The following is an 18,421-nucleotide window of genomic DNA, read 5'->3' as shown; positions in this document are numbered from 1 at the left end:
TTCAAAGAGGGCCAAAAGGTTAGCCCTCATGTGCTCAAACTCATGGAGCTTGTCGAGACCTTGAAAATTCAAAAGGTTGAAATCCCCAAAGAACTCATCGTAGATAGGATTCTACACTCCTTGTCCAAAGTCAAGGCATATGTGCAATTCCGGGTGAATTTCAACATGCAAGACAAGGACGTGTCTCTTGAGGAGTTGCACAAGTTACTTGTGCAAGCCGAGAGGGACATGGGGTTAAATGTGAACCCTCCCAAGGATGTGCTTAACATAAGCACAAAGAGTAAGGGGAAGTTCAAGAAGAATGGGAGAAAGGGCAAGAAGCAAGCTCCCACATTCACCAAAGTTAAGTCTTGTGAAGCTAGCACCTCCAAAGTCAAGAAGGGTCCTCTTGATAAGTGCCATTATTGTAATGGCATGGGTCATTGGAAAAGAAATTGTTCCAAATACCTTGGTGATATCAAAGCTGGAAAGATCACTCCAAAGAGGTAAATGACTATCCTTCTTTTATGTTTCAAATTCAACTATGGTAATATGATGCAAAGTTGTGATAATGTATCTCCCTTTTTATTGTAAATAGGGCCTCCACCAAGCAAAGACAAAGGAAAGGAAAAGCAAGCATGAGAAACCATGGAGAAGCTAAGGATAGCTTTTATGGAGCTTTGTTTTTCATTGTCTTATTTTAAGTAATGTTTTGGATTTTAGAACTTTAAGTTTCCGTGTTCGACATGGAAAAGTATTTTGGATAATGAGTTGTATTTTGGATGATGACTTGGTTTGCAACCCAAGTCACCCGTTTTATCATTTATCCTTTTAATGTTCTAAAATTCATCTTTAAATGCTTGCGTTTTGAAACATAAGATCATTCACTTAAAGGTGATCTAATAGACAATTATAATGACGGGTTTCATTATATGTCCACATGCTTAAGGCTTGTGTATGATCATTTATGAAGCGATTTTGAGTTTATGAACTCTCTTAAAGGTATGTCAATCATCAAGTACACATATGAAATCAATTACTATTAGTCTATCCATGAGATAGTTCTCCTTATACTTTAACATCATTAATTAGTGTCTCATATGCTATCTTTGAATATATAGTGTATTTATTCTAAAGATAGAGTGGGAGAAAAATGAGGACACAACACACAAGGCAAGATTAAATTGTGTACTTGTGTAAATGAAGATCTACGCGAGTGAAAATGATTTGAATGAAGGTATATAATCATGAAGGTATATCTATTTATATAGTATGCCGAATAGATGAGATCTATGGTCTCAAGTTAATTCTATATGACTAAAGAGACCAAGTGTAGTTAACATAAGAGTATATTCTCAAGATAACTACACGAGGAGACCAAAAGAAAGTTTTGGAAGAAAATGACTAATGTAAAGTCTCAACAAGTTTTTGACTAAGTTTATGAAACAATTGACCAATAGTTTCAACCTTGAGATTTACTTAAAAGCCTAAATGAATCATAGTAACATACTAGTTATGATCAAGTTGCAAGGATTGATATACCGATATCTTCAATGGCCAAAGTTTTAACCACGCAGATGTCATGCTTAACCTCACTATGAAATGGTTAAATCTCCTTCCAAAAGGGTATTTGCGAAGGACGTATTCTAGATATTGTTTATACTTGAATAATGACATTGCTACACATCATTATGACATGAGTGTGTTGGAGATTTAAAATCTCTTTCCGAAAGGTTAAGATGAGACCACTTCAAAATAGGTATTTTGAAGGGATATGATGGGAACATATGTGGTTCTATCTAAGTAACTTGGCAAATGCAATTCTTTATAAGTTCCGATTGAGAAGTCGATTTCGAAACATGTGGAATTGAGTGGGAGTTAGGAAATTCTCATGTGATGACATGGAATTTAGTGGGAGCTATCATCCTTTGAATGTTTAAAACTCATCACTCATTAAAGAATGACGAGCTAATACCTTCTTTCATAAAGAAGCTTTTGAGTTTTCAATTCTGGATGAAAATGGACAATGATGGATCCAATTACATCAAGGGATGTTGGATTAGTATTAAGAGATACACATCGTATCAACATTCACATAGGTTATTCATGTAGATGAAAATGGAATTGCCATTAGCAGTCATGGTCGTTCATTGAACCTATGAACGGTTGATCTCATGATTATTAGTAACTAATGTTTCCGCCATTAGAATAATCACGTACATGTCCAATTATGAATCATATGCATAAGAGCATGATGATGGATGGTAAGCCATAATAGAAACGTCATGTATTCTCAAGAAGAATCCGATGAGCGATTTCGGTGTTTGACGGAATACTCCATTATGTGATAAGAAGTTGCACATATTGTAGAAAATCCGAGCACATATGAGGATTTATGAGAATCCCAATTCTTTCAAGCCTTGAAAGAGAAATGAGAAGTTTTGAAAGATGCTTGGTTGAATAAGAGGTTATTCAAAAATAATCTTTCCTAGTTAAGCTAGGACTTGTGAGAAGTGCTAAGCTAAATAATCTTGTCAATTGTTACAAGATTCTACAAAACATATACCTAGTGCATTGTGTGTGGATGGAGTACTTGATCAGTACAAGTTATATCATTCATCACAAATTCGTTCGTTATGAGATAATCGATAAGAAAGTTCTTTCAAGTTAAAGAACCGAAACCAAGGTCGGGAACCTTGATGTGTACTTGGTAAGATTCATGTTATGAGAGAGAACATGAATGTAAAGGAAATTGCAAGTGTAAGAAGTTTGAACACATGGACACATGGGATGTTAAACTTCTATTGCAATCAATAAGTGTTTACACTGACGATATACATCACAAGGTTGTAATATGATATTGACTACCCGAGTGTGATGTCGACATTTGTCGTTTGAGTTATTATTAACTCACCTTGTACATTGTTATATCCAAACGGGTTGTAGAGACAATTGAACCCCGTTAAAGTGAACATGGATTAACATTGTTTTGCCCATAGTTACTTATATGAGGTGACGTCTCGAAGTGACTAGAGTGTGATGCGATTGATGGCAAGTTCAAGTGCCATAGAGTCATGAGAGATGACTAGTCGATCACATAGGCATATCATTAGGAACATTTTGTCGGGCCTAATGACCGCTTATAGAGTTCTCGCAAATTTATATAGCCTGGTCGTGGCGAGAGCTACTATAGTATTCAAATGAGTCGATTCTTTTGACTAAAGACTATTCTCCTAAGATGGCACGATTTCGATTAACTTTGATTTGTGTTACTACGACCTTCGTAAATGGGGTCAAATGGGCATATTTTGGGTTATGATGGTCGTGGCTAGTCGAAGGGAATGAGTGCGATAGGAATTGTCCACCCCTAGTCAGGGTTATAACAATATCTCAGGGCCACTCGAGGAGTAATGAACTGAAAATGCGTGGCCACGCTCGGAAAGTATCTATGATAGATAAGTCCGGTCAATCAGTTATTCTCCAGATCGAGGAAACCATTCTTCGACCGAAAGACACCTTGCATTGAGTGGGAGATAGTAATAGGACAAGAGAATTGGTGACGCACACTTGTCGAGGACAAGTGGGAGATTGTTGGAATATGTGTCCTCCGACAATAATGCGATCACGACTGTTGATCATGATGATCACATGTTTAAGTCTCATTAAAATGAATGCAATTGGGAAGTAATATTGTTACTGTCAATTGGTCAACATATATCGGTAATGATTGGCTGACTAGAGTTTGACATTACTGTCGTGTGACGGTGGTGATCAGTTGACCCCCTAGGTCATACCTAAAGGGCAATACTCTTAATTGATTATTTAATTAATCGTATAATGTTACGAGTTTATTAAATTACTTGAAAATTGACGGACGATTTTGATAGTATAATTTACGTATCAAATTGAAATGTGAATAAATGAGATACGGTCTGAGTAATCAAATTGTATAATTACTCGGATGAAATAATTGGTTAATGTAACAATTAAATTGAATGAATTATTATAAATACAATCTGTTGTGATTTATAAAATGGTAAAATTTTTGGCACAAGTAATTATGAAATTACTAAGTCGATTTTGTATGTGACGTATTTTTATTAATACGTTGATTTTTAATATGTTAAAAATTACATAACAAATTTATGTCACATATGACATGTGACATATTGACAATTGACAAAAATAATATGGATTCCATATTACCAAATGGACCGAAATAAAAGAAGAGGTATAAGCTAATTAATTGTTTAATTAGTAGCTAAACATAATGATTGTTTTGCTTTAGTAGCCATGCAACCCTACTACTCCTTGTGAAGACAAATGTGGGCATGCATTGGCTCCCCTAAACCTCTCCACTTACACGGTTTAGAGAAGAAAAATCATCATTGTTTTTCTTATAATTTTGCCTAATAATATACTAAGGGTTATGCATTATTATTCATTCAACTAATCATCCAAAATATAAGTTCTAGTGAGAAGAAAAATTCTCTTCTTCTTCTCTCATAAAAACCGAAATATTCAAGGGTTAAATAATATTTTTGGTTCAATTTTCTCCTAGATTAATATTATACTAGTACTTATAATATTAATTAGATTAAGTGTTAAGCCTTGGGTATAAAGTTTAGGGAGATATCTTATACTTAGATCTTATTCATCCATAAAGAAAAGCTCAAGATGAAAAGAGAAAGGTGATCTCTTTTGTGCCCTTAAATCCGAAATCCACAATGTAAGGACATGATTTCTCTTCTATTATATTATTTGTTTGCATGCATAAAATCCGTTTTAATTTTATGACAAATTATTTAGACATATTTGAGTATGTTAATATGTATATGAATCTACATTTCCTTCACTGTTTGTGTCAAATCTCCAGATTATTTATAGATTAACTACGGAATTCAAGGTAACAAGAATTCCCTATCTTCTCTTAGATTACAATTGACCTGAACTAAGCCAAGATCAATTCTTTACTAACTGACCGATGTAAGTTTGTCACACCCTACTAAAGACCGAATTAGCAGCATTATTCAACCAAGAAAATATCATTAACCCAATTAACCCGTTTAAGTGTCGTCAATACCCGAACGATTAACTGACCAAATTTAACTCCTAGCTTAAACTAAACCCCAATTTGCAGAGATTTACCTAAACTAGTTGCTACTGGAATTATGTGACTCGAACTAAGCCATAATCACATAAATAGCAGAAGTATACAATTCCAATCATAATAAGATAACAAATTATAAACTGAAGATTGTAACTTACGATTAAAAATTCAGATACAAATAACTGAAAGATTAACAATAAACAACCAACGGTTTCCAATACTAGAATTAATCAACGAAAATGAACCATAAATTGAATACAAGAGAGGTAGAGAGAACTTAATTACTGCCCGGAATTTGTAGTCGGAACTTCGGATGTCGCACCTCAGGAACCACCTCAAATTCACCCTTACTTGACCGCGTGCTAAGACTCCGCCCAAGTACCATCTCCTACTGCTCTCACGACCCAACTAGGTCTCAAATCGTCACTCTATTTCGTTCAATATCTATGAAATATCTGGGTATTCTGCTCCCTCGTCCGCCTGACGGAAAACTCGGTACTTATACTCAACTTGGGATTATATGGGATTGAATTTCGGGAAGTATTTGGGATAAATTTTGTGACCAAAATACGGGAAGAGATAGAATTTGAGAATCCAAGACGGAGTTGGGGTTTCCATCTTCGTTCTTCGCTGCTACTCTTCCTTCTGTGCGCTGCTCTTTTATTTTATTCTTCTTTTTGTTAATTGTTGACTTCTTGATTTGTAACTTCCACTAATCCACTTCACGTGAGCTCTTGGTCCACTTTGTTGGGCTTTATTATTCCGAGTCCCATAATGTTGGTCTGATTTGCTTGGCCCATCGTTTCAGTTGATCCACTTAAATGCACAAAGCCCCCTTCCGTCATCTTGTTCCCATAATTTGCATGGTCCTCAAATGCATCGACCTATCACTTGTTGTTAATCCAAATTAGACGTAAATTAATTCATTTAACACTAATATAATATTTTTAATTATTAAACTCGTAAAATGACAAGAGTATATTATATACTGTAAAAGTTATAGATAAGGGGTATAAATATGAATAAATATCGCCTTATCAGGTTGTGTGTTTTGTTGGTCTAAATTTAATTCCGTATTTCTTGTACAAGAAAGATAAGGAAAGAAACGAGTAAATATTGGAGAATTGTGAATAGTGTGAAAATGAGGGAGTACTATTTCGTAGCGACTAGCCAATCGCATAATTATCATACTAGGAAGCACAAAATTAAGAATTATTTAGCAAATTAATATGAGTTTTTCTAACGTATGCCCTTAGAGCACACATTAATATGATAAGATTAACAACATATTCATAGTAGTGGTAAGATCAGTAAAACTCAAACTCAAATCAAAATATTTTTCTCATATCATCCTCATTATTAATGCAATCCCACATATATTGTAAATCAAAATATCTCATTAATGCGTGTTTTGTCTGGTCCAAATTTAATTCCTTATTTCTTGTACAAGAAAGATAAGGAAAGAAACGAGTAAATATTGGAGAATTGTGACAGTGTGAAAATGAGGGATTATTATTTCGTAGCGTCTAGAAAATCGCATAACTGTCAGATTAGGAGCACAAAATTAAGAATTATTCAGCACTTTAATATGGGTTTTTTTAACGTGTGTCCTTAGAGCACACATTAATAACTTATATATGGTAAGATTAACAACATATTCACAATAGTGATAAGATCAGTAAAACTCAAACTCAAAACACCGGCAAGTTATTCAATAATGGTTAGCATCTACATAGATATTTATTAAATTCTTAATATGACTTTTCTTGTGATTTTCAAATAAGTGTCTTTATTTTCAATCTCCTAATTAACCGTTCATCCTCTATAATTCTTTAGAACATACTCCGGAGGACTTGGTGAGTCCACCTATCTTAACTGAGTACGACGCCATTGTAGGTCATTGGATAAAAAATTGCCAACTTAGATCTTGACACGTAGTCAAGGAGAGAAGAATGTTGACACGGTCTCTTAACCGCCCCCCTATGTCACCCGTCCGTCCATGCAATTTTTAAACGTTTTTCAATGCAAGAACAAATGAATAAGAGGATATTTGCGAATTAGACCTATAGTTCGAATAATGTGATTGATTCAAAAGACCTATTGCTAGCAATCTTGTTAATGTTTGAAACGCGTAAAAGAAGAACATGGTTTGGAACGAGCGCGTCGAACCAGTATTTACAGAACATGCAAACGGGGAAAGCTTCAGCTTAATTGTTATAAATTCGATGATGAAATAAAACAATACAAAGACCTTATTTATAGCACAAATTTTTATTATAGACGGCGCATATCCGTCTATGGCTATAGACGGGCCAAATATCGACCCACTTTAGGCAAAACGGGCCAAATGTCACCACCTTAACGCCGAATGTCACCAGTGCCATTTCCTAAACTACAACAGATGACATTTGGCGTTAACGTTGTGACATTTGGCCTGTTTTGCTTAAAGTGGGTGGATATTTGTAGACCTGACAAATCCAGTCAATGGACCGAGTTCGGGTCGGGCCAATTCGGGTCGGGTCGTTTCAGGTTTCTAAAATATTCGGATTAGTTTGGGTCGGGTCGGGTCATTTCGGGTTTACGGGTCTGTTTCAGGTTTGTTGGTCGGGTTGTTTCGGGTCAAGCGGATCAGGTCATTTCGGGTCGGGTCATTTTCGGGTCAATGATTAAGAAGGAAAAAGACATTTCAAGTCTTTTGGGGCCAATTAAAGTTATGTTTTGTCGGGTCATTTTCGGGTTGGGTGGTTTCGGGTCGAGTGGTTTCTAGTCGAGTTAATACGGGTTTATGAAAGTTCGGGTCGTTTTCGGGTCTGGTCGGGTTAATTCGGGTGCGGCAGTTCGAGTCAATTTTGGGTCTCGAGTCAGCCTTTTCGGTCGGTCAATCGGGTAGGGCTGATTTTGCCAGGTCTAGATATTTGGCCCGTCTATAGCTATAGACGAATATCCCCGTCTATAATGAGACGCTTTGTATTTATAGTAGCTAATAACCGACCCATAGCCATCTATTTGACACGGCTAAACTGACTCCAACAACCCGTTGTTCCCTTATTTCGACCTTATTGTAATTAGGAAATACAATAAACTGGAAATAAACTAATTATGAAATAAACTAATCTTGCAGGTTTATGGTTATTTATTCCGATAAAAATATTAAAATAATATCTATATATTCGAATCCGAGTTAGACTAGTATGCCATGAGTGTAACATCCGCCATTTTTCTAATTTAGTTTCGTAACCATATTTTATTTCCGATTGCGATTTATTTTATTTGACCCGTATTTTCTTCCCGAGCAATTTCTTTGCTTCCTTTGAATTCCTTTATCTCAAATATCCCTTTATCTTTGTGGTTTATTATTATTATTTCTAATTGTTTCAGTTTCGTCTTATTTATTCATTAATTCGTATTCTAATTCTATTCCGAGTTAATTCGTTGAACTTCGGAATTTATTTCTTGAAATCATTTTTATTCTTATTAATTCCTAATCTCATATTTTTTATTTACAGTTTTGATTTAACTAGTGTAGAACCCGCGCATAAATTCGCGGTTTTTTAGATAATAATATACAAAGATGTTAAATATTATATCTTGGTAAGTGGATAAGAGCGAAAATTTGATAAGTTTTCACACCAAATAAGATTGATATTTAACTGAAACTAATTATATAAATTATTACGTAATTATTGAAAATAATATTATTATACAATTACATTTACCAAAAGAATAACCTTAAGTAATGACTTAAATATACAATAAAATTAGAGAATTTGCAATATGAGATAGTCAACTTGTAGCAAAAAAATCAAAATATTTTTCTCATATCATCCTCATTATTAATGCAATCCCACATGTATTGTAAATCAAAATATCTCATTAATGTGTGTTTACAAATTAAAAATTAGTAATAGTATCTTCTATTTATGGTATATAATTAATACTTGTATGATATAGTGCGAGGACCAATACAGAACATTTCACTTCAGCGGAAAAAATTGAGAGACATCTTATTCTTTTAGTAGAAGGGAGATGTGTTAAGTTACTTTCTAAAGTAATCATTATTGCATTATGAAAAATTTAGCAACTTATAGTTTATAGTTTAATACCAATTTTATTTTATTATAATGAAAAAAATCATAATTTTAAATTTAATTAAAAGATTAGAGTATAATTATAATTATAAGGAAAATATAAATAGTTTATTAAAAGAAAATAGTTTATTAAAAGAAAGGTTTAATTGTTTCCTTTAATAAGACAAATGCATTTTTGAGGGAAAACTAAGAGAATTTTATTCTCTTAGTAATAGGGGGATTATTTAATTAATTCTGTTCTTAGTCAATTTTTAGTCTGATTTTCATAAATGGGCCGATTTTATATCATTGATCAATTTTTAAAAGTCAACATTGGCACCAAATTTCATGTTGGACGTGTGACATGTGATAGTGGTCAATTTTTCTTTTATTTTGTGCACATCTTTACGAAATGGGTCACAATTTCTAATTTTGGCAACATTGTATCCTTACATATTTTACACCAATTATGACCATTTAATTTGCGCAACAATGTTCTTCCTTTGTGCATAATTGCGGCGTTAATATTTGGTCACAATTTCTTATTTTGGCAACATTGTATCCTTACCTATTTTACACCAATTATGATCATTTAATTTGTGCAACAATGTTCTTCCTTTGTGTAAAATTGCGGCGTTAATAGTGAGGTAGTGTCCTTGCCTTAATTAATTTTATTGCATACTATGGCCTTATTTGGTAAACAGCGGATTAATATCGTGACGATTTAAAAGCGATTTGACTAGCATAATGATTTAGCGATTTGACTAGCGATTTATTTAGCGAAATTGTTTTAGAGGTGTTTGGTAATTGACAGTTTTAGATTAGCAGATTGTTTAGATTCTTTGTAAAATGACAAATAAGGATATGAATAAATTATTTATTAAATATATAAAAGGAAAGGTAATATTTTTTAAGTGGGTAAATATGACAATATTTTTTCATTCCAATCCGCTAACCTAATATGCTAGTAGGAGCAGCATATTGCAAAATAGCATATTGGACCCCAATATGCTATTTCAATATGCCATTAACCAAACACTCTAAATAGCATATTCGTAAGTCAAACATGCTAAACCTCTCCAATATGCTGAAATTTGGCCAATATGCCATTTACCAAACAGAGCCTATATTTCAGAGTAGATCCTCGGTCCTATTTTATATCTCATCTTGTGTCTCATTACTTCTCCTAATGACACATGAGCACTTTATGATATAACATTACTAGTATTGGTGCCCGGGGAGCTACCTCTACTTACCATTAAATTTTCTTACCCTTAAATTTATCATTAATATATTTTTTATAACATATCCTAAAATTACGATAAAATAAATTTTGAGACAAATTCACTACTCCCGCTATTAATATTTTACTCTTATTAATGAAACAATAGTAATAAAATTTTACTACTTGCCCGTAATCATTGTTACTTCCACTACTCCCGCCTTAATTATTGTTACTGTCACTACTGCCGCATTAATATTGATAATTTCACGACTCTCGCCGTAATTATTGTTACTTTCACTATTGCCACATTAATATTGATTATTTCACTACTCCCGTTGTTTCTACCACTCTCACTAATCTCGTTGATAATACTGTTACTTTTACTATTCAAATCAGTGATTACTATCATATAACTATATCCAATATTACTATAATTCTTTTCTTTACTGATGAAATTACTTTTACTACTGCAATTTTAAGAGGATTATTATTTATATAAATATATTACATATATGTATTAAATCATATCGAAAGAATTATGCAATATTCCATATTATGGAATCTAACTTGAATTATTTATAATCTAAATTGCATAGATTTTAAATGTAATATATAATTTTATGATGATAATAATTAATACCATAAGTGTGCATATTTATACTAATTAATTATTTTATTTTAAGGAAATTGAACATCTTCTAGTCTTCTATAAATATTTAGGAAAATTATCAGGCATCTTCTTCCTTTTTTCAATTGGTCTCCCTTGTGACGGGTTACCATTTGTGACGGATATTTTGTGAGATAAAATGGTAACAAAATGGGTTAGTGGAGAAAGGGGACCACATGAATAGTGTTGCAGAGAGAGAAAAAGTGGGTACATTGTGAGGTAAAATGGTATCCGTCTTCAGCTTGTGACGGATATGTCATGTCTTCAATGAGAATCTGTGTCCTTTTAATCTCCTTGAAATTGACCATCTTAATTAATTATTTTATTTGAAGGAAATTGATCATCTTAATTAATTGAAATATCCTAATCATCTTAATTAATTGAAATATCCTAATCCTTTATGATCTCTATATACGTACTTGATTCTAAGCATTAAGTAGTCTCTAAAGCTTTGTTATCTCGAATTCTAACAAAATTTATTAAGTACTAATCATCATAAGTGTAAGGGAATCGGGGCGCTTTGATAGCCCTTATGATTAAAGATAGGTGTGAAATTAATGAATAGTTTACATTTGTTGTATTATGTGAGGGGGAATAAATTAAACGTAAATTATTGACTGAGACGGAGGGAGTATATATTTTTTTTGAATCATATACCTACCCTTCAAATATGAACAATTTACTTACATATGTCATGCTTTTAAATTAGTCATTTTAATTTTTTTGTTCAATTAATAAGACCGTCTTACATAATAATAATAATAATAATAATAATAATAATAATAATAATAATAATAATAATAATAATAATAATAATAATAATAATAATAATAATAATAATAATAATAATAATAATAATAATAATAATAATAATAATAATAACCGGTCCTCTCTCTAAAATCCCTCTCTAAAAATCCTATCAAAATTGCGACTGAAACCTAGTATCGCAACCATGGCCCGGGGCCGGCCGCCGAGGGCAGCGGAACCTTCTGTTCCTTCTGCTTCTGTGGATCATAATTTTGTGGTTGTTGAAGATGTGACAGATGAGCTTGATGAGAATGTTATGCCGTCATCGGGCAAGGCTCCTCAAAAGGGGGCTGCATCAACGTCTGGGACGGCGGCGACTTCTAGAACGAAGACGATTCCTCCGGGGGGTACTGCTCCTAAAACCTATTCTCAGGTATTGAAGAATTCTTCTAAAGGTATGAATCTTTCATTCTTCCCTGTGGTTGACTCCTCGGTTAGTATTGAGGAAGAGGATATTGTAAAAGAAGTTGAATACTGGCAGACTACTCTGGTGGGTACTGTTTTGGGTAGGCAATCTACGTTGGTTCAAATTGAGAGCTTGGTGTCTAAGTATTGGACGCATATCACAACCCCAGAGATTCTGTACTTTGCAAAAGGCTGGTATTATTTCAGGTTTGCAAGTGCATAAGACATGGAGAAAATTCGTTCAGATACTTGGAACGTAAATGGATTTCCTCTTGTCTTTAAGCCTTGGAGCCCTACAGTGGTAGACGAGTTAAATGTTACTCATGTTCCTGTGTGGGTGCTTTTTCCTAACCTGGACCCTTGTTTTTGGTCGAAATCTGGCTTGAGTAAGGTTGCTAGTGCTGTTGGCAATCCTATTTGTGCTGATGAACACACCACAAACAAAAGCAAGTTGGCCTTTGCTAGAGTTTTAATAGATGTTGATCTCTCTAAGGAGCTTCCAAAGGCAGTTCAGATTCAATCACCTTATCGTGGTACACTCTTGCAGAAGATTGATTATGAATGGGTGCCTCACTTTTGTACTGCCTGTAAGAAGGTTGGGCACACCAAAGATAGATGTAATCCTGCTGGTAAGCCTAAGACTGCTAAGACTGTCTATAGACCAAAGAAAACTGTGGATGCTCAGCAGGTGGTTGCTCCTTCAACTGCTTCTGTGAGTACCCCTAAAAATCCTGAGAAGAAGAAATCTCCTGTGAAGACAACTGTTGCTACTAAGCTTACCAACAGATTCTCTGCACTTCAGGATGGAAATCTAATTGAGCCTGATCATACTGCAGAGCCTTCTTCTGAGGTTGCTGTTCTGGATACTGAGGATGAGCACTCTGTCAGTGGGACTGAGGATGCTGTGGTTTTTGAGTTGGATCCTGGAGAAATTCCTGCCTCCCATGATCCTCACCATATGGAACATTAGGGGTCTCAATGACCCCTTAAAGCAGCAAGAGGCTCACCATCTCTTGCTGGATAAAAAGGTGGACTGTGGTGCTCTAATTGAGACTCATGTCAAGCACACAGCTCTCATGGATATTAGTAGTAGATTTCTTCCTTATCAGCTGGTTCATAATAATGATAAGCATTATAATGGTCGTGTTTGGATTTTTTGGAACCCTGTGGTTATTGCTCTTACTGTTCTTCACAAGTCAGCTCAGCACATACATTGTTCTCTTCTTCATATTGCTTCCCAACAGCAAATGGAGGTTACTTTTGTATATGCTTTCAATGCTAGGCTTGAAAGAAGGGGGCTCTGGTCTCATCTTCAATCCATTTCCTCTCAGGTTTCAGTGCCTTGGTTATGTTTTGGAGATTTCAATGTTGTTTTGAATATTGATGAAAGGCTGGGCTCTTCTCATGTCCAGGTTGCTGACATTGATGAATTTAGTCAGTGTATTGATAATTGTAGTCTGGTGGACCACCCTGCTACTGGTTGCCATTTTACATGGAACAACAAGCAGGGTGATGGTCTCAGATGGGCTAAGTTGGACAGGATTCTGGTGTCTCCTCAGTGGTTTGCTAGCTTTCGTTCTACTGCCACTTTTCGAATCTTTGGTGTCTCGACCACTCTCCTTGTCTGGTCCAAATTGATGGTATGGCTTCTCCTTGCAGGCCAAAATTCAAGTATCTGAACTGTTGGGCTCTTTCCCCCCAATTCCAGAGCACTGTTTGTAGGAGTTGGAGTTCTCATTATTATGGTGGGCACATTATATCTCTTTTTCAGAAGCTTAAGCAGCTTAGGAGTGGTCTTAGAAAACTTCATACTTCCTCTTTCACTAACCTCTCTGACAGGGTGGCTAGTTGCAAGTTGGCTCTTAAGCAATGCCAGGATAATCTTAGTATTTCTCCCATGGATACTGCTCTTCTTAGGGAGGAGAGAACTCTGGTTCAGGAGTATCTTCAGATTAAACGGGCTGAGATGCAAATCCTGTTTCAGAGGGCCAAAGTTCAACACATTCAGTCTGGTGATCTCAGTACTCAGTATTTTTATTCTAAGATCTCTGCCAGGAAAGTTAGGAACAACATTGGGAGCATTCTTGATGCAGCTGGTAAGATTTGTACTGGCTCTCATGAGGTGGCTCAGGGGTTCCTAGACTACTACTCTTCTCTCCTGGGCTCTTCTACTCCTGTATTGCCTTTGTCTCCCCATCTTTTTCTACAAGATACAGTGTCTCCAGAGCAATGTGGCTCCCTTACACAACCTGTGAGAGTGCCTGAGATCTTGGATGCATTGAAATCTATAGACAGAAATAAGAGCCCAGGTATGGATGGATACTCGTCTGGATTCTTTTTGGATGCCTGGACTGTTGTTGGTCAGGATTTTAAGAATGCTGTCCTGGAATTTTTTCAAACTTGTTCTATGCCTAAGGTAGCTAATTCCACTTTGCTTGTCCTTGTCCCTAAGATGGATACCCCTCTTACTGTCAAAGACTTCAGACCTATTGCCTGTTGTACTACGTTTTATAAGGTCATTAGTAAAATTCTTGCTAATAGACTTAAACAGGTCCTGGACTCCATTGTTGGTCCAGAGCAAGCTGCTTTTGTGGCTGATAGAGATATCTTTGATAATACTATGTTAGCTCATGAGCTTGTCTCTAAATATGGCCGTGCTTATCTCACTCCTAGATGTCTACTCAAGGTAGACATCAGGAAAGCTTTTGATTCTGTTAATTGGACTTTCCTTAAGGACTGTTTGCTCTATCTCCATTTTCCTTCAACTTTTGTGGAGTTGGTTATGGCTTGTGTCACCTCTCCCTATTATTCTTTGTTGATAAATGGTGAAGTGCAAGGCTTCTTCCCTAGTAAATGTGGGCTCAGACAGGGTGATCCCTTGTCCCCATACCTCTTTGTGCTTTGTATGGAGGTGTTGTCACGGCTTCTCAGGACTCTTCCTAAGGTGAAGAACTTTTCTTATCACCCAAAGTGTGTTCAGTTGAACCTTACTCACCTTATATTTGCTGATGATCTTCTTGTCTTCACTAGGGGGGACCTCCCTTCTGTCAAAGCTGTTTCTGACTGTCTGGATCAGTTTAGTTTGTTTTCAGGCCTGGCTGCTAATCCCACTAAAACTGACCTTTATTTTGGAGGGGTAGCAGCTGATGTCAAGGGTCTCATTTTGGCTGCCACTGGATTTAGTGATGGCAAATTCCCTTTCCGGTATTTGGGTTTGCCCTTGTTCAATGCACGAATTACTCAGGATATGTATCAGCCTTTGCTTGATAAACTCAAAGCAAGCATTCAACATTGGGCTAACAAGCAATTGAGTTATGCTGGTAAGACTTTGCTGGTGAACTCTATTATCTTTGGCTTAAACAATTTTTGGGGGGCTAGTATCTTATTTCCCAAGGTGGTCATTAAGAAAATCAACAAGATTTGCAAGGATTTTGTTTGGGGTATCTCTGATGGAGCTCGTAGGCATACTTTTCTTAAGTGGCAATTACTATGTTCCCCAAAATTAGAGGGAGGGATAGGCATAAAAGAAGTTCTCAGTTGGAATTGTGCGCAAATGGTAAAATGGGTTTGGAAGCTGTTTAATAAGCCTCAGTCTATCTGGACTAGGTGGGTTCACACTTATATTCTTAAGGGGCAGAGTATTTGGTTAGCCAGGGAGACAATTTCTAATTCTTGGTATTGGAACAATGTGGTTAAGATGAAGGACCTTCTTCTTAATGTTGCTGGCTCTTCTTCTCTTGCAATGCAGTTGCTTGAGACTCTTACCCATCATACTCGGTTTGACACAAATGCAGCCTATGATCTGGTGAGAAATAGACGTGAGCCTGTGCCTTGGCATTCAATTGTTCATGGTAAAGGTTGTCACCCTAAATACTCTTTTACTGGTGTTATGATTCTGACTGATGGCCTTCCTACTGTGGCTAAGCTTATTAACCGTGGATTATGTTTGGTTAATCGTTGTGTGCTTTGTGAATGTTCTATGGAGGATCTTCACCATGTCTTTTTTGATTGCTCTTACTCTCGACAAGTTTGGGCTGCCATTGCTACATGGGTTCATCTTCCTCTGCACTTCTCCTTGGATGTTATTGTTCAGGCATTCCTCTCTCGAATTCGGGATCGGCAAGCAAAAGGCGAGTTTGATGGCTTCTTTTCATTTCATCTGGAAGGAAAGGAACTCTAGGATTTTTAAGGGGACTAAGTCCTCGTCTGATTCTCTTTGTATTGTTATTAAACGTGCTATCTCTTTGCGTCTCTATGGCACTTTTGCTTAGGCTTTTTGTTGGTTATTTTCTTTTTTAGGGGGCCTCCTTGGTCTCCTTTGTAGGAAAGGGTGGCAAAGATCTTGTATGTAATGTTTTATCTTGATAAAATAATAAGATCTAAAACTTTTCTGCAAAAAAAAAAATAAAAAAAATAAAAAAAAATAAATAATAATAATAATAATAATAATAATTAATCTTCTAATTACTGATACACAGAGTTCATTTTTATGTTCTTTCTTTCACAAAGCAGATGTAATGTATACTCCTATGATCATCATATTGCTATCATTCCACCGTAAAGGCATAAAAGATAAACCCATCCATGTTTTTGGCCACTATAAGCAAACATACAATTTAGTGACAACAAAATTATAGTTTGTTAAATTTTAATTTTAACCGTTAATAATAGAAACTTTTAAGAGCTCTCTTTCACAATAGTTAAGTGACTCAAAAGATTTTGGGTTATTCCCAAGTTTCAAGGATGACTTTTATTTATAATCATAAGATCAGCCTGCCTTATGCTAATCTTTCAATGTGTGGACAATTCTACTATTCATACGTAATATATTTATAACACCTCTATTATTTTTTAATGTGGGACAAATAACATACTAAGAAATACACCATCTTTTTCACACCTAGCTCGAAAATAAATCACGGTAACAAAATAAAAACATACATTAATAATGAGCATGCATAGGTGGTTGTTGGGGTCTTTGGTAGGTAAAACGATTGATATAGGCTATTAGCCTATTACTACTAAAATTATTCATATTTATATTTGATGCCATTAAAATAAAAATAAATAAAAAATTATATTTTGAAATAAAGCTTAAAGAACCTGACTCAATCCAAAGAAAATAAAGCTTATATTCCTACGGCTAAATACAAACATTGAAGAAACTTTAATTTGAAGACTAAAGAATTTGATCTCAGTCCTCTTAGGCAGTCGAAGCTCCAAAAATTGAACACCATATTCGATATTTTAGTCATTCTTCATATATATTTCGTGAGACACAAACAAAAAGTGCTTAGTAAACAATTAAATATATACACCTAATAAATAAACAAACAAAAAAACTTGAAACTATAATTTTTCTATATTAACTACCCATATATATCAATTGAGTTTCTCTCCATTTATTCCTCTCCCCATTTCCTTCCATTTCCTATTAATGGTCTAGATTTCGTCTCAAAACGATCTAACGGTTAGTTGAATGAAAAGGTTGAGAGTGGATAATGATTAAATATTGTTCTATTAGAGGAAATGGAAGGAAATGGAGAGAATAAGAAATGGAGAGGATCCCCTCTCCATATATATATATAGTAGTATGGAGTTTGATTGATTGAAGCTAAAAAAAAACCTAACGTGATTGATTAGTGTTTGTTTTAGTGTAGGATTGATATCATACCATAACAAACTATTATTTAATATCTTATATATTATCTCTCATTTCACTTGTTTATTAATTTATTGCTCCAAAGTTATTCCGAAAATTTGGACTCTCTATAATCGCTCGAAAAAAGCTTCCTTTATTAATATAGATAGATAGATAGATATAGATTATTATTATTATTATTATTATTATTATTATTATTATTATTAGGGTTATTTCATGGGAATAGTCTATCCTATGTCCCCTCTTCTCATATTAATCCATACTAATGTTTAACTGAGAATAATCTCACCTTTGGCATCATTTAACTTATACTAAACTCGGGTCATAATTGACCTGTTAATACCGGTTTTTCAACAGGTCAATTTTTTTTTCTTTTATTTTTGTTTCTTCTTCCTAAATCTATCATACTTCCCCAGATTTGTCTTCTTTTTCTTAAATCTTCTTCTTCCTTTGCTTCTTTATTAGTTGTTCTTAATTCTTAATCCTCCATTATTTCTTT

This window comes from Silene latifolia, chromosome 3, assembly GCF_048544455.1.
Source record: "Silene latifolia isolate original U9 population chromosome 3, ASM4854445v1, whole genome shotgun sequence".
NCBI classification, from domain to species: domain Eukaryota; kingdom Viridiplantae; phylum Streptophyta; class Magnoliopsida; order Caryophyllales; family Caryophyllaceae; genus Silene; species Silene latifolia.
Note: the sequence above shows the minus strand (reverse complement) of the source record.